General features: G+C 37.5%; 1 long non-coding RNA gene across 1 annotated transcript in view; it reads right to left on the reverse strand.

Moving 5' to 3' along the window:
- The window catches only part of LOC133639547 (uncharacterized), a 203,553-nt gene that overhangs the window by 105,208 nt on the left and 80,693 nt on the right, over positions 1–17,652 (reverse strand). Inside the window, exon 3 of the long non-coding RNA XR_009823817.1 lies at positions 11,292–11,418. This is a non-coding gene — a long non-coding RNA (uncharacterized LOC133639547). The remainder of the gene's footprint in view (positions 1–11,291; positions 11,419–17,652) is intronic.

Genomic DNA, 17,652 nt, shown 5'->3' on the forward strand with positions numbered 1-17,652 from the left:
CCACTGAAATCCTTGTCGGAGAAGAACAGGCCGTAAATAAGCCGCACCCTTGTATAAGCCGCAGGGACCAGAACGAGGGGAAAAAGTAGCGGCTTATAGTCCGGAAATTACGGTATATAATATACACGTATATATACAGTATATACACACACATATACACCAATATATATATATATATATATATATATATACACCAATATATATATATATATATATATATATATATATATATATATATATATATATATATATATATATATATATATATATATATATATATATATACAGTGGGGCAAAAAAGTATTTAGTCAGCCACCCATTGATTGTCAATGGGTGGCTGACTGAATACTTTTTTGCCCCACTGTATGTATATATATATATATATATATATATATATATATATATATATATATATATATATATATATATATATATATATATATATATATATATATATATATATATATATATATATATATATTCTGTTTAATAATGTAATGCACATATATCCAGTAATTTAATTTGATGCATGTATTGAATTGAAACAAATTAATGGAAAGAAAATAATGTATATTCCATCCATCCATTTTCTACCGCTTGTCCCTTATGGGTTCCAGGGGGGTGCTGGAGCCTAACAAATTGAACATAATCCAAAACACACATTTGCATAATTTTCCGACACATCTCCACCTGAGACTTGAACCCAGAGCAACACGCCTCCATGCGCAGCACTAATGCTGTGTGCCACTTTTTTTGGTCATCATATGCTTAGCAATGATGGAGCAGTAAGGTGCTAGGAGAACGTTTCGCGTAACATTTCATATCAAGTGCCCTGTTGTTCGCCGTTTGACATTTAGCATGCGCTTCTTCGCGCAAAACGGGGCCCCCATGGATGGTGGGGCCCTACGCAGAGAGCATGATCTGCATATAAAGAGGGGCGGCCCTGCTCTTTCTTACATCACCTCCCTTGACCTTTTTGCTCTTTGCATCCTTCCTCCCTCCTTCCCTAAATGTCCTTTTTTTTTTGCTCACATCCATCCACTTAGTCCTTCCTATTCCTTCAAAGTCTCCCTCCTCACACGTCCCCTCATACCTAAGACCCTTTCCATCTCACTTTGCATGCCTCCTTACTATCCTTCCTTAGCACTTTTCCTGTCTCCTTCACCTCCTTTTCCCCCTCCATCGCCCCTCTCTCCTAGTCCCCTCCTTTCCTAACATGTCACCATGCTGCAGTCCAGGGTTCCAAAAATAAAAGTCTGCCTCCCCAGTGTCTGGTGTTCAAGGCCAGGCCAGTTGGCGTGCAGTGACACTGCTCACTCTTTCCTCCTGCGCCCTCTGCTGGTACATTCCGGTACTAATGTATGAGTTGTTGTTGTCAAGCATGTTAAACTACACTTTCTTGCTTTGATGAATAATGGCTTCATTTACTGCGACAAAATAGAATAAATGTTCACATAAAAACCACGGCATGCAGCTCCGAGGGCCCGGGGCCTCTGTACGAAGCAATCTCCCGACACGTGTCACCCGCCGAGTGGCAATCACGTCGCTGGATAAATGATTTATTTTTTTTAACCGCAGCAAATGCAACAATTCTATGTTTTGTTTTGTTTGTAAAGATTTCTGTGTGTGATGAATGGAGTTGGGGCCCCCACAGGAAGACCAGATGTCCACCAGGGGTCAGGCTGACACCAAGTATTGAATAGGACTTTCTGACTTGAGCAATGTGAAGCATCAAATAAAATACAATACCAAGCCCCATAAAAAGTCAAGACAGAAAAGACATTTAGTAACTTAACCATTTCAAACAAACATATATAAGATATGTGTAATTAAGATAGGGAAAAAGTCAATATTTTGCACTACTTATTAACACATAAAGAGCAAAATGCTCCTGTTAACATTTATACACTATATGTGTGATTATTGTTAGTTTCCATGCAATTTAAATATTACAAAATATTAATATTTGTGTTTTAACCATGTGAGCGCGCTCTGTGAGAAGTGCTAGTGTATATAAATAAAATCTACTTACTTACAAAAAATACATACAGGTTATTCTTCCCCTTATTTAAAAATGTATGATAATAAATAATACAATAAAATAAGTATTATTTTAAGAAATAATGCATTTTTCAACGCCTATGGGAAAATATTAATGGTTATTAGTAGGGATGTCCGATAATGGCTTTTTGCCGATATCCGATATTGTCCAACTCTTTAATTACCGATACCGATATCAACCGATACCGATATCAACCGATATATGCAGTCGTGGAATTAACACATTATTATGCCTAATTTGGACAACCATGTATGGTGAAGATAAGGTACTTTTTAAAAAAAATAATAAAATAAGATAACTAAATTAAAAATATTTTTTTGAATAAAAAAGAAAGTAATACAATATAAAAACAGTTACATAGAAACTAGTAATTAATGAAAATGAGTAAAATTAACTGTTAAAGGTTAGTACTATTAGTGGACCAGCAGCACGCACAATCATGTGTGCTTACGGACTGTATCCCTTGCACACTGTATTGATATATATTGATATATAATGTAGGAACCAGAATATTGATAACAGAAAGAAATGGGGGGAGGGAGGTTTTTTGGGTTGGTGCACTAATTGTAAGTGTATCTTGTGTTTTTTATGTTGATTTAATAAAAAAAAAACAACAACAAAAAAAACAAAAACGATACAGATAATAAAAAAACCGATACCGATAATTTCCGATATTACATTTTAACGCATTTTTCGGCCGACATCCCTAGTTATTAGCCATTTTGTTTGTTACATTTAATTGCTTCTTCCACAGATTAAGCGGGTTCACGTCATAAAATTTGAGTTAAATTTCATTTTTATGAGCAAACATTTTAATCAAATGATCAAGGAATGTTGGCTTAATAATCATGTACAAAATATCAACAGTTTGAATGAAGATATTTAATTATTAAGATGCTGCATCTCAAGGGAATATCCTTAAAAAAAATAGAAACTGAAAAAAATACATATAATTTTCAATTAAATCTAAATAATCAAAAATCCTGCCCTCACAAATTAAAAATAAATAAATAATAGCTGTCCATGTTTTTACCCTCTTTCACGAAACACTATATGGAAATATTAGACACTGCATACAACGCTCTCCATAATAAATAATGCTGCTCAAAAAATCAATGCACATTCGCAATTATTATTTATTCTAACTTTAAATCGATTCCCAATTTTAAAGACTCCAATTAAAAATAGCAATTTGTTGTTAAGAATTATTTATTTTAATTAAAACATTAAACTATTATTGTTACTATTATTATTTATACGGTTTCATTTATAAAAATGTTGTTTGTACTTTTGTTGGTATTCTGTTTAATAAATAATTTGTTTGTCTTAACGGCTTTTAAAGTATTGTAAAGCTGGGTTGGAGTTGCTTTATTTTATTTTATGAGATCGATGAACATTCTGTGATTGTTGTAAATACAATTTTTAAAAAAATACATTTTTGAAAACAACGTTTTTAGGCCAAGACTGCGCTTATAAATCGTAAGTCAGCAGCCAAGAGGAGCTCTCGTTTTGAAAGGTTTAATTATAATTTACGTCCCAAATAATAAATCAAGAGAATCGATTCTCAATCGAATTATTACCCCAAAAATCCGAATCAAATCGTGAGGTGCCCAAAGATTCCCACCCCTAATACAAAGTGTCCCCCAAAAAAATTACATCATTTCGCAGGCTAATCATTTTAGTCATTCTTGATTAAATAACTTGACATTTTACAGACAAAGGCTTTATATCTACAGCAAACTTGTTTTCATTGAGGGCCACAACGCAGTAATGGCTGCTTTCAGAGGGCCACTTTTTTACGAATTAAAATAACGCATCTGGTTAATAACCTGTGATTAATCATTTAGGAGATGCTTTGGCCATACTCTCTCTGATTGGTTAAAAGCCCGTCACGTGACTACAGGGCGCCATGTTTGCTTCCAATTTTTAAACTGAGTTGGCCATACTCTCTCTGTACACGGCTCTGGTTTATGGTGTTTTCTTGTTTGTTGTGCCCTGTAAAGTGTTAATACTGTAGGTCAGGGGTGCCCACACTTTTTCAGCTGGCGAGCTACTTTTTAAATGACCAAGTCGAGGTGATCTACTTCATATATATATATATATATATATATATATATATATATATATATATATATATATATATATATATATATATATAATTTTTTAGCCATTTTTGTTCACATGTAAAAGGTGTACAAAATACATGCATGTTTAACATATAGATTGCCATCTTTCATGAAGATATTCTTGTCTTCATGAAAGATGGCACAAGAATATAAGTTGGTGTATTACCTGATTCTGATGACTTGAATGGATTGTAATCAGACAAGATTCACAGTAGTGCTGACAACTTCCACATTTTCGATTTTACATCGTGGAGGAGGAAAAAAAGTCCTCCTTCCTGTCCAATACCACATTGAAGTGGTTGGTTTTGGCATCCTGTTTGTCCAGCTTCCATGCTGTTTTTTTTTACACTTTACAAGAAATAGATTGACGGCAAACTCCGTGGCTTGCTAGCTTGTTAGCGCTAGCTTTCGGAGACTCTTACTTTGTTAGTGCAGGCAGCATCGAGCAGCACTTTTATTGTGAAGACAGGAACTGTGCGGGCAGTCTCTAGGCTTTTGACGGCACAGTTGGAATAAAAACTGTTTCTCGCCTTCCTGAAGGTCTTTTTTTCCTTCACACTGAGCTGGCCGCAGCCAGCGTCATCTCCCAAGATCCTCGGGTGCCTTGAATGTCAATCAAGTAACGTCATAGGGAAGATTTATGATCGCAAATTTTTAGATCTATTTTTTCAATGCCTGGCCGGCGATCGACTGACACACACTGCGCGATCGACCGGTAGATCGCGATCGAAGTAATGGGCACCCCTGCTGTAGGTATTGTACTTATTACACACAAGCTGTTTAATTGTAACGTGCATCTCAGTTGTAGTTTTCATTAACAATTTTAAAGGTGTTGAAATCGCCATGTAAAATGGCTAATGCTAATCGGTAGCATGTCAGTAGCAAAGCAATGTATATTAGCATCAAGCTGGCACATTTTCGGAAAGGTGGAGCCATACTCTACTGAGTTTGAAGCATTTCTTTGTATCAATTACTTCGTTGGCATTGAACATTGCAACATTACCTAGAGCAGGGGTGTCAAACTTGTTTTCATTGAGGGCCACTTCGCAGTAATGGCTGCCTTCAGAGGGCCACTTTTTAAAATGAATTCAAATGATGCATGCGGGCAATAACCTGTGATTAATCATTTAGGAGATGCTTTGGCCATACTCTCTCTTATTGGCTAAAAGCTCATCACGTGACTACAGGGCGCCATGTTTGCTTCCAACTTTGAAACTGAGTTGGCCATACTCTCCAGGGTTTCCCACACATTCATTTATTTGTGGCGGCCCGCCACGAAAGAATTACGTCCGCCACGAATATAAAAAAAAATAAATAAATAAAAATATATATATATATATATATATATATATATTTTTTGTCCTCTCCAGCTTCTCAGGCAAATCATATAGTTGATGTAGATGCCCATATAGGCTGTTCAGATTGACTTTACAAAAGAGAAGTGTAGGATACTTCTCTTGTTGCCTTATTTGTATTTGACTTTATTAAATGTATTTATATTAGAAACACAACATGTGTATATAACAAAGGGTGCAAAGTCTGCAGGCAGTAGGAAACACATGGTTAAGTGAAGGGAGTAAAAATGATGGCAGTCTAAAGTTCAAGATTTTTGGAGTTCTTTGTTCAGTGGATCAGATGTTTGATGAAGCTCTGTGTCTATCTACCACCACTACTGTTTTCTGTTTATTTGTTACTGACTGTGGCAGGACACCTTTGCCTCTGTTTCACTTTATGTTGCTGGTAAATAATATGGTTGTAGTAGTAGGCTAAAGTTAAATTATTTAGTATGCACTAATTAAAGGGGCAGAGCTTTGAGACATTTTAGCTTTTATATTTTATAACATATATATTTTTTGTAAGAACCACAATTAATAAATATATATGTTTCAGTGAATAACTTATTGTTCAAATCTGTATATAAATATGTACATAAAGTGTTGTAATTATATTGTAAAACGGACGGATGGATGGACGTTTAAAACAAAACTGTTATTATTAATTAGTAAGTATACATTTTTTTAGCCTTTTTAGAGAAAATCAAATCATTGTAGTAAATTATGCAAATTATTCGATGATGTCATGGCGACCACGCCCCCACCGCCACATGTATCTTGGCAGTTTATGGGAAACACTGCTCTCTCTGTACACGGCTCTGGTTTATGGTTTGTTTTGTTGTTTGTTGTGCGATATAAAGTGTTAATACTGTAGGCATTGTACTTATTACACACAAGCTGTTTAATTTATGGCCACCGTTTTTGAGCAAGCTGGAGTTCTGCTGCAAAAAGTCAGACTAATTGGGGCGGTCAAACCCCGTTTTACAATAAAAGCTTTGAAGGAGTGGGTGGCAATTAAGCTGATGCCATCCACCAACTCCATCCAATTAGCCAATTAGGGCTAATTACCTCGGCACAAGACTTCCCATAATGAGCCATTTATCTCGTCGCTTCTTCTTCTGCTGCGGCTGTAGAGGACGTCCAGGCAGCATGGAGGCTGGCATCACTGTTCTTCTAAAGGCCTCTTTGGCAGAGGTGGGGCAAAGGAGGCTGCCACTTTAGGGGCAATATCTGTATTCATTCTTTCTGCCATTTATCCTCTTCGGGGGAGTGGAGTGTCAGGACGGGGAGTTTTTCGCAGCTTGCTGCGAGATTTGTTCTCCCGGGATGCAAACGGACTAAACCGGACAAGGCTTGAAGGTAGGAACATTATTTAATCTCTCTATAAAGGTATACAAACAAAAGGCTCTTACAAGGCGAAGGCACAAACTTGGCGCAGGGAACAAAACTAACACTTTAATGTAAACTATGACCATAAAACAAACAACACTTACTGTGGCATGAAAAGAGCAGCATGAGCAGAGCATGAAACTATCATCAAGAACTATTGTAACGCATGACACGAACAATGTCGCCAGGCAGACTAACTGACAAAGACAGGCTTAAATAATAATATCATGATTAGCGACAGGTGTGATCCAAACAAATGAGGCAGGTGAAACTAATGAGTCGCCATGGTGACAATACAAACAAGGAAGTGCAAACAGGAACTACTAGAGTCGTCTTGGAAACTAAAACAAACAAGGGTGCACAAAAACAGGAACTATGTAGTCCAAAACTAACAGAAAATAACAAAACATAATCCAGACCACAGAACATGACATGGAGAAGCTGGAGCATACCCCAGCTAACTCCTCCAACGCAGTTTTGTATTACTTTAGACCAGTGCGCCTCAATTATTTTTCTGTCACGCCCCCCCAAGAAGAAGACATTTAGCATCCCCCCACTCTCCGCCGCGACTATAAATAGTATCATTTGTCATAAAATTGTTAAAAGTACACCTCTGCACATTATTGTGTCCTTTTCGCCATTAAAGAAAACAACAAAATGAAGATCATCTTACAACAAAGAATACCTTTATAAAAGGCCTACTAAAACCCACTACTACCGACCACGCAGTCTGATAGTTTATATATCAATGATGAAATCTTAACATTGCAACACATGCCAATACGGCCGGGTTAACTTATAAAGTGACATTTAAAATTTCCCAGGAAACTTCCGGTTGAAAACATCTATGTATGATGACGTATGCACGTGACGTCAATGGTTGAAGCGGAAGTATTGGGACACATTGTATCCCAATACAAACAGCTCTGTTTTCATCGCAAAATTCCACAGTATTCTGGACATCTGTGTTGGTGAATCTTTTGCAATTTGTTTAATGAACAATGGAGACTGCAAAGAAGAAAGTTGTAGGTGGGATCGGTGTATTAGCGGATGGCTGCAGCAACACAACTTTGACTTGGATAGCAGACGCGCTATCCGACGCTAGCCGCCGACCGCATCGATGATCGGGTGAAGTCCTTCGTCGCGCCGTCGATCGCTGGAACGCAGGTGAGCACGGGTGTTGATGAGCAGATGAGGGCTGGCGTAGGTGGAGCGCTAATGTTTTTATCATAGCTCTGACGAGGTCCCATAGCTAAGTTAGCTTCAATGGCGTCGTTAGCAACAGCATTGCTAGGCTTCGACAGGCGGCACAGCATTAACCGTGTGGTTACAGGTCCAGTGTTTGGTTCGGTGTCTCCTAATAGTAGTATTGTTGATCTTCTGTCTATCCTTCCAGTCAGGGGCTTATTTATTTTGTTTCTATCTGCATTTAAGCACGATGCTATCACGTTAGCTCCGTAGCTAAAGTGCTTCACCGATGTATTGTCGTGGAGATAAAAGTCACTGTGAATGTCCATTTCGCGTTCTCGACTCTCTTTTTCAAGAGGATATAGTATCCGAGGTGGTTTAAAATACAAATCCGTGATCCACGATAGAAAAAGGAGAAAGTGTGGAATCCAATGAGCCCTTGTACCTAAGTTACGGTCAGAGCGAAAAAAGATACGTCCTGCACTGCACTCTAGTCCTTCACTCTCACGTCCCTCATCCACAAATCTTTCATCCTCGCTCAAATTAATGGGGTAATCGTCGCTTTCTCGGTCCGAATCGCTCTCGCTGCTGGTGTAAACAATGGGAAAATGTGAGGAGCCCTTCAACCTGCGACGTCACGCTACTTCCGGTACAGGCAAGGCTTTTTTTTATCAGCGACTAAAAGTTGCGAACTTTATCGTCGATGTTCTCTACTAAATCCTTTCAGCAAAAATATGGCAATATCGCGAAATGATCAAGTATGACACATAGAATGGATCTGCTATCCCCGTTTAAATAAAAACATTTCATTTTAGTAGGCCTTTAACATTGTCGTGTCAAGTCCTGTCTTGTTTAGTTTTGGGTGTTTTTCCGTTGCTTTGGTTATTATGTGGTTGCTCGGCTGGAGATGGCTAACTGCCTTTTTTTTTTTACTAAAATATGCACTTTTGTCAAGGCGAGAACCACATATTCATGTTTACATTGTGTCTTATGGGGAACTCTGCTTCACTATACACACTTTTCAGTTGTCGAACCATGTGGAAAAACCAATTAAGTTCGTAAATAGAGGTTCCACTGTACTAAATGGTACGTTCCGATAATCGATTTGAATCGAGAATAGATTCTCATAAGACTCCTCACCCCAGGAATCGTAATTGGATCGAACATTTAAGTGCCCAAAAAGTCACACCCCAAATGATTACAAACACGTTGAATAATGATATTACAGGCCTCAAATTCTTACTTTTTAAGGTCAAGGCAAGTGTTGCCTTAAAGGAGGGCTCATATTTTAGGGCACCAAGGCAAGTTGGAAGGCCACCAAGGCAAACATTATTTTCTTTCGAGGCATACATATATATATATATATATATATATATATATATATATATATATATATATGTATATATATATATATATATATATGTATATATATATATATATATATATATATATATATATATATATATATATATATATATATATATATATATATATATATATATATATATAAAAACAGTTTTTTGTATTCATTATTGTCAGCTTTTTGTCATTTCATGATGCCTTTATCTCTAATTTTTACATTTTGATAGTGGGAGGCATTTTTTAGTTTTTTAAGTGATGTACATTTATATGTACATGTAGATGCTGTATCAGGACAGATCCATTAAGAGTTTGAGCAGAAATGTGTCGTATAGGAATTAACTATACACAATAAAACATTGACAAAATGATGTGTCACATGAATGATTTTTGAAATAACACCTTAGTGACATGAAAAAAACACAATGAATGTAAAAAATTTAAAAAAAACCTGGTGTTTACTTTTTGATATCAAAATAAAAACAAAGCAGTTTGGCTAATGAAGACGAAGTCTAATAAACAAGCTTTGTTCCTCTCTTGTTTCAGTGCGACAGTGTGACCAACAAAAATAAAGAGGAGTGACACCTCTCACATTGAATACACAATCTTCACAGCCTGCGTTCAGTTCAATAAGATGACAAAAGATTTTAGCTAGTACTGATGTTATTTGAACACTGATACAGTTTGCAGTTAAATAAAGGAGGAGTGAACATCCCAGTATACAAACTAAAGGCTTAATAAACAAGTTGTGACCACGTTCACGACACATCGCCTGCTGCATATTTCCTCACCTCATTAACTCTGTCACAGCAGCTGATGGACGCTGTATTGAGGAAATAAAAGTAACTTCAAATAGTTTTCTCCTTTGCTGTATACTTTTAGTGTGGGGACAAGTGTCTCCAATATTGTCCACACCTGTCTCCATCCAAGCACAACAGTGCGCTCTTAAACGCCCGCCAAGAAACGAGGAGAAAATTACGTTAAACCAAGCACTTGGGTTCGTTTACTTCAAGGGGAAATCTTTGCAGCAAAGTCTGTGTAGCTAGTCCGCCATGATTATCAAGCCAAACAACGCTACTGCGCATGCCCCTGACTTCGTGTTGTCTAAAATGCATTAATAAATAACAGGGTTTCGGTCATTTAAAAATTAGACTGTATTACTAACAGTTCTGGAATTGTATCACGAATTATCATTATACCATTTCATTGTTACATCCCTCGTCCATTAACAAGTAAAAAGTCAAGGGCGGTCACGGCATGTTCTTCCCGCAAATGTTGGTCAATTTTTAGGGCATTTTGACAAATGACGAGGGCGGTTTGCCGCAGTTGCCGTGGTTAAATTCGAGCCCTGATATTAACATGGTACACATCTAATCATTTTGGCACAAAACAAGTTAGCTGTGGTCTTTCAGCATGAATTAGAATTTGCAGTGAGGATAAAATACCACTTTATAGCCTATAATAAAATAAATAACTAAATATAAGAATCCACTTTGCAGAGTAGAAAGTAACAAAGGTGACATTGGGTCACCTCAAAGTCCACCAACACCCACCCTTACCTCGCACCGCCCCCTTTTGTACCAGCGCAGGAACCTACTTTGGAGCCGGATCCTCCCCGCTTTTGACGGTGTAAGTGAATTTTTGGTGGCTGTGTGCATTATTTAACGGGCCCGAAATTATTTATCTAATTTTCATTATTTATATTGAGACAAGGAGCTTGTCCGCAGGGAGCAGGTCTCATTTTCAGCCTCCTATTTTGTAAACAGGCAGTCACACGGGTGACAGTTCCTCTGATTTAAAGAGACAGGCCTACTTACCCAGAGTGATGCCTACCTTGGATTCAAATGGAAACGCTGATCAATTTTTCATACTCCTCCGTGCGTCGTTCGCAGTGCGTCGCTCTCGCGTCCCCGCTGCCTTTTTTCCCGCCTCAGGTGGACGACGGGGTCAGGCAGGTGAACTGAAGGGAAGGAAAGAAAGAAACACGGTCTGATTGTTTCTTTAAAGGCTTTCAATTCGGGGAAAACAGACTTCCAAGGACCAGGAGTGCTTCCATACAAGTACAAAGTTTTCCATTTAAGATCCTTCAGATCGAGCCAAATGTGTCTTTATGTGCAAACCATGTCTCCGTGTCCGAACGCTTCATTCATTCATTCATTTTGTGAGCTGCTGGAAGCCTTAGAGCGCTGACATTTTGATGACATCACTGGCATTTTAGAGAGGCGGAGCCTCCTACACCACATCCTGTTTACGCTGTCAATTACTCTTTAGCTCTTCAGCGTGTTTCTTCACTCGCCATTAACCCTAACCCTAACCTCTAACCCTAACCGTAGCCCTCTCTAACCCCTAACCTCTAACCCTAACCGTAGCCCTCTCTAACCCCTAACCTCTAACCCTAACCGTAGCCCTCTCTAACCCCTAACCTCTAACCCTAACTGTAGCCCTCTCTAACCCCTAACCTCTAACTCTAACCCTCCCTAACCCTAACCCTAACTCGGAAAGTGCACAAACCCCCCCTCCTTACCCTCCTAACCCTAACCCTTAAGGAGGGATTTGCTGTGGACTTAAAAATGAGTATTTGTGATAAGGACACCAATGATGCACACATTGCTGATTTGACTCGCATATACGGGACAAACACGTCCACAATTGCAACCATTGGAATAGGAAAGACGGTTATATGGTCGCAGACTTTGTCGAAGGGGTAACAAATATTTGCAAGGGGGCGGAGAAAGTGCAAAAACAGGTCAAAAAAACGGTTGCGCGTGTGGATAGATGAAAATCAGCTCGCAGGTGTTAGCATTTCTGAGGCTATAATTCACGAGAAAACTCCGAATTTCTATGGCGAATTGGTGTCCAAAGGCGACCATGCTAGAACCAGGACAGAAGAACAATTTAAGGCAGGGGTGTCCAAAGTGCGGCCCGGGGGCCATTTGCGGCCCGCAGCTAATTGTTTACCGGCCCGCCACACATTCTGGAAATACTATTGTAAAAATAAAAAAGAACATTAAAAAAAGTGGAATGAGGTGAAATCTAACGAGAAAAAGTTGCAATGTTGACACAAAAGCTGCCGTGCAGGCTGTTTTTTTTCTCTTTTGTCTTTCTTCATTTTTCTTTTTTTGCCATTGCACGAAAAAAAAAAATGATGACAAAAAATCCATGTTATAATGAATTATTTTCAGGGCTCCAATTACTTCAAATATTTCACTTTAAAATGTTTTATGTGGTAAATATTGCATATATTGTGTAGTAGCCATATAAAAACATAAACGTTTTCTTTGACAAAAGCGCATAAAACAAACAACATAATAGTTCCAGCATAAAATCAACAGATATATCTGAAGTTGATCTCGTAACTTAAGTGTTGAAAGTAAAAGAAAAACCTAATAAAAATGTATCACTTTATGAGTGGGGCACCTTTTGGATTTTTGATTTATCTTTTCACTGTAATTACTCAAAACTATGAAATAATTAAAATCAATGGTGTCCTGCATTATTGATCTTTTAGAGCTAATTACTAAATACTGCATATTTCAGTTTTACTATTAAAAAACCAAGTTGTTTTTGACAGAAAAGCCATAAAACATGTTTTTTAATTTGTATTACTTTATATCAACTTGAAGTTGATATAGAGATTTACTGTAAGCGTTAAATAAAAAAAAAAAAAAAAAATCTGACTTCACCCCTAAAGGTAAAATAAATAAAAAATGCATATATTTTGTTATGGTTTGAAAATGAAAAATATCAAAATGGCCCCCACATGCTTTAATTTTTCCGTGTGCGGCCCTCAGTGGAAAAAGTTTGGACACCCCTGTTTTAAGGTGAGCCACGAGCGGTTGGAAAAGTTTACAAATAGGACAACACCATGGTGCCGTGTGCATAGGCGCCGATCCCGTGGATGCTTCGGGGCCCGAGCACCCGCGGACAATGCCGAGCACCCACGTGGGATTGATGGCAACTTTCAATCTTTGAAATCATTTTTTAAAAATCGATCTTGTTGTTAATTTTGTGGCGAGTTTGGTCCGTTTTACATAATAAAAAAATCACATATCATATAGTCAATAATTAAAGTCTAACCAAGATTTCATTGTGCCCGATAATGTAGTAATGACATAATCATCTTAACTTTGAACACGCTTCACATGAGCGAATGAAGTTCATACTTAGTCAACAGCCATACATGTCACACTAAGGGTGGCAGTATGAACAACGCCAACACTGTGCCATATAGTGAAACCGCACTAAACAACAACGACAAACACATTTTGGAAGAATATTTGCACCGCAACACAACATAAACACTACAGAACAAATTCCCAGAATTCCTTGCAGCACCAACTCTTCCGGGGCGCTACAATATAAACAAACGCCATTGGTGGATCTACACCTAACATCCACTGTAATGATACCACGTACAATAGCGTATCTAGTCGATACTACTATGATTACATCGATATTTTTTAACATAAAAAATCTTCTTTCGTTTTTTTAAAATGTATATTATGTTTATAAACTAAGGAAATATGTCCCTGGACGCATGAGGACTTTGAATACGACCAATGTATGATTTGTGGTATCATCCAAAACTAATGTAAAGTATCAAACAATCGTAGAATAAGTGATTATTACATTTGAACAGAAGTGTAGATAGAACATGTTGAAACAGAAAATAAGCAGATATTAACAGTAAATGAACAAGTAGATTAATAATTCATTTTCTACCACTTGTCCTTAATAATTTTGACAAAATAATAGGTAGACACAATATGTTACTGCATACGTCAGCAAACTAATTAGGAGTCTTTGTTTGTTTACTTACTACTACCGCATTGATTTTAAATTACTTTTAATTGTTTTTAAATCCCTAAATGGTCTGGCCCCACAATACTTGACTGAGCTGCTGCATCACCATACCTCGTCTAGAGCCTTGAGGTCAGCTGACCAAATGCTTTTGGCGGTCCCCAGATCCAGGCTAAAGACCAGAGGGGACAGAGCCTTTTCCGTTGCCGCCCCTAAGCTCTGGAACAGCCTTCCCCTCCACATTAGGTCAGCCCGGAGCCTGGGGTTCTTCAAAACCCTCCTTAAGACCTACCTCTTCTCGCTGGCCTTTGACCCGAGCTGAGTCCGCCCACTAGGCCACCATTTCTAGTCCCCCCCCCCCCCCCCTCCCACCCCTTCGCTTTAGTTGTATTTTTCAATTTGTTGCACTTTTATTATTATTATTTTTTATTCTGCAAATTTTTTAAACTTTTACCGTGTTGCATTTGCACTATCTTGTTTAGCACATTCATTGTTTATGTTCTTTGTTTATTTTGCTTAGTTTTTTTGTTTTTTGTTTGCTCCATGCTTTTTTAACCTGTAAAGCACTTTGGTTCAATCTAAAAAGTTGTTGAAAATGTGCTATATAAATAAAGTTGACTTGACTACTAAAAGACAAGTTGTCTAGTATGTTTACTATTTTATTTAAGGACAAAATTGCAATATTAAACATACTGTATGTTAAATGTACCCTAAGATTTTTTTGTTAAAATAAAGCCAATAATGACATTTTTTGTGGTCCCCTTTATTTAGAAAAGTACCAAAATACTTTTGGTACCAGTACCGGTACCAAAATATTGGTATCGGGACAACACTAATACACACACACCGAGCACCCACAGGCAGAACTGTAAATCGGTGCCTATGCCTATGGCCGTATGTCAATGGTGTCGCACTTCCAGGATTTTATCGACAAAGGGGGATCTCATCCCATAAATACAATGGGATGAGAGCGTATTCAAGAAGAATACGTTGCAGGAGCAATTGGTGTTGCCAACTTAATGTTGCAATCTAGATACTTTAGTCTTTTAAAAAAAAACTCGATTGGTGACAAACCTTGTGCTGAGACCTGTTCCTGTAGGCCCTTCTACTATCCAGAAGCACTCACAGACTGCCCAGTCTTTATGACAAAGAGAAGCTACACAACAAAGTTCATTGAAGTTCTAAACATTTTTGTTTGGCTTTTCATATGTTTGACTCACGCTTTTGCAAATCTGTCATGGACGACTTTGCACATTTGACGATGATGTCATAGCGTCATAACTAGAGATGTCCGATAATATCGGCCTGCCGATATTATCGGCCGATATGTGTGTTAAAATGTAATATCGGAAATTATCGTATCGGTTTTTTTATTATCGGTATCCTTTTTTTTTTTTTTTTTAATTAAATCAACATAAAAAACACAAGATACACTTACAATTAGTGCACCAACCCAAAAAACCTCCCTCCCCCATTCACACTCATTCACACAAAAGGGTTGTTTCTTTCTGTTATTAATATTCTGGTTCCTACATTATATATCAATATATATCAATACAGTCTGCAAGGGATACAGTCCGTAAGCACACGTGATTGTGCGTGCTGCTGGTCCACTAATACTACTAACCTTTAACAGTTAATTTTACTCATTTTCATTCATTACTAGTTTCTATGTAACTGTTTTTATATTTTTGTACTTTCTTTTTTATTCAAGAAAATGTTTTTAATTTATTTATCTTATTTTACTAATTTTTTAAAAAAGTACCTTATCTTCACCATACCTGGTTGTCCAAATTAGGCATAATAATGTGTTAATTCCATGACTGCATATATCGGTTGATATCGGTATCGGTTGATATCGGTATCAGTAATTAAAGAGTTGGACAATATCGGAATATCGGATATCGGCAAAAAGCCATTATCGGACATCCCTAGTTATAACCCTACCACAACTAAATTTTAGTTCTGAGGGAAACACCGACTTTTATTACCAAGCTAAGACAACAGCTAACACAGAAACCCATTGTAGTATTTCTTCAATTGTTATGTTTTTTTTGTTTTTTTTTTACATTATCCCAAAACCTACATACAAGTATAATATATATTTACATGATACAGTGATTTACCAACCCTTCTGTTTGCGAACTTTACCGTTTAGCGACTTTTACAATGCGCCAAATTTGCCTCTGTGTGCGAACCATGTCTCTGTGTACGAACGCTTCATTCGTTCATTTTGTGCTTGCTCGTACTGAAGTTTATTATTTCTTCGGTCAGTGGTCAACAAAATAAACAAAACAGTTTTACATAAACAAACAGTTGTACATTCATAAATTGAAAATGTTGCAGACCGAAAGGGTTTAGGCTGAAGTTGAACACTGAAGAGATCGAGGAAGATCGGCTACGTACCACAGCAATTGTTTAACTGCGATGAGAACGGACTTTTCTGGAAAAAGATGCTAAAGCAAACTCATTTCACAGCGGAGGAAAAGACTACAACTCGTTCAGCGGCGCCTCTCCCTAGAGAACACACACAGCTCTTCCCCCCTCCCCTTTCTTTCTCTCCTCTCGTGAGCTGCTCCTTTGCTGCTGTTCATGTAAGTGGATTTTACTTTTTAAAATGTTTATTATTGTAGCAATATGGTTGTTAAAGTTAAGGATTTGGGGGATTTCTGATCATTTGTGAGGGCACCAAAGGGATAATATTAACGTTTGTCGAGGCCGGAACCCATTATTCATACCGTATTTTTCGGAGTATAAGTCGCACCGGCCGGAAATGCATAATAAAGAAGGAAAAAAACATACATAAGTTGCACTGGAGCATAAGTCGCATTTTTTGGGTAAATTTATTTGATAAAACCCAACACCAAGAATAGACATTTGAAAGGCAATTTAAAATAAATAAAGAATAGTGAACAACAGGCTGAATAAGTGTACGTTATATGACGCTTAAATAACCAACTGAGAAGGTGCCTGGTATGTTAACGTAACATATTATGGTAAGAGTCATTCAAATAACTATAACATATAGAACATGCTATACGTTTACCAAACAATCTGTCGCTCCTAATCGCTAAATCCCATGAAATCTTATACGTCTAGTCTCTTACGTGAATGAGCTAAATAATATTATTTGATATTTTACGCTAATGTGTTAACAATTTCACACATAAGTCGCTCCTGAGTATAAGTCGCACCCCCGGCCAAACTATGAAAAAGACTGCGACTTATAGTCCGCAAAATACGGTATTTACATTGTTCCTTATTGAGAAATTTGCTTCACTATAGTGAAGTGAAGTGAATTATATTTATATAGCGATTTTTCTCTAGTGACTCAAAGCGCTTTACATAGTTTTACATTTAAACCAGTGTTGGTGGCACTGGGAGCAGGTGGGTA

Source organism: Entelurus aequoreus, linkage group LG22 (genome assembly GCF_033978785.1).
Source record: "Entelurus aequoreus isolate RoL-2023_Sb linkage group LG22, RoL_Eaeq_v1.1, whole genome shotgun sequence".
Classification (NCBI taxonomy): Eukaryota; Metazoa; Chordata; class Actinopteri; order Syngnathiformes; family Syngnathidae; genus Entelurus; species Entelurus aequoreus.